Here is a 587-nt window from a genome sequence, read left to right on the forward strand (position 1 = left end):
TCCAAATCGTTTCAATAAAGTACTAATACTGAAGCCTGTGCGAGTCAATCAGTCTGAGTTTTTGAATGTAGTACTAATATTGATGCACAGTGAGGGGTACTATTCAAAACTACTTATGTTACTAAATCATAATGTTTCTTCTTATTATTTACCTTACTTAAACCACTGCAAAGTTTGGTATAGATTGGTTGTGCAATGTTGAAGATATTTATATTTTTTAATATAAATTTCTGTTCAATTTTAACTATTTTTTTTTTTTATACCAGGCCTGGTGGGCCTTACATGGTTGATATAGCTTATATTATATATATTTTTTAATAGTTGATTATGAGGGGTTATAGTCATCCAAATGACACCCCTAACTATATAAAATGTTCTTATTAAAATAAAAAAATAATAAGAATAAAATAAATAGATAAGAATAGTGCCTCCTAATAAAAGAGGAAAGCAAAATTAATAACAAAAAATATTTATATTGGTACACTTAAATAAAGCAATTGTCTTCTAATAGTAAAAAGAAACAAGTTAATTTGAAAAAGGGAACAGAGAAGAAAAGAGAGAAAAAAAATAATAATAAAAAAAAAATA

Source organism: Halyomorpha halys, unplaced genomic scaffold (genome assembly GCF_000696795.3).
Source record: "Halyomorpha halys isolate HHAL.00 unplaced genomic scaffold, Hhal_1.1 Scaffold1161.1, whole genome shotgun sequence".
Taxonomy (NCBI): domain Eukaryota; kingdom Metazoa; phylum Arthropoda; class Insecta; order Hemiptera; family Pentatomidae; genus Halyomorpha; species Halyomorpha halys.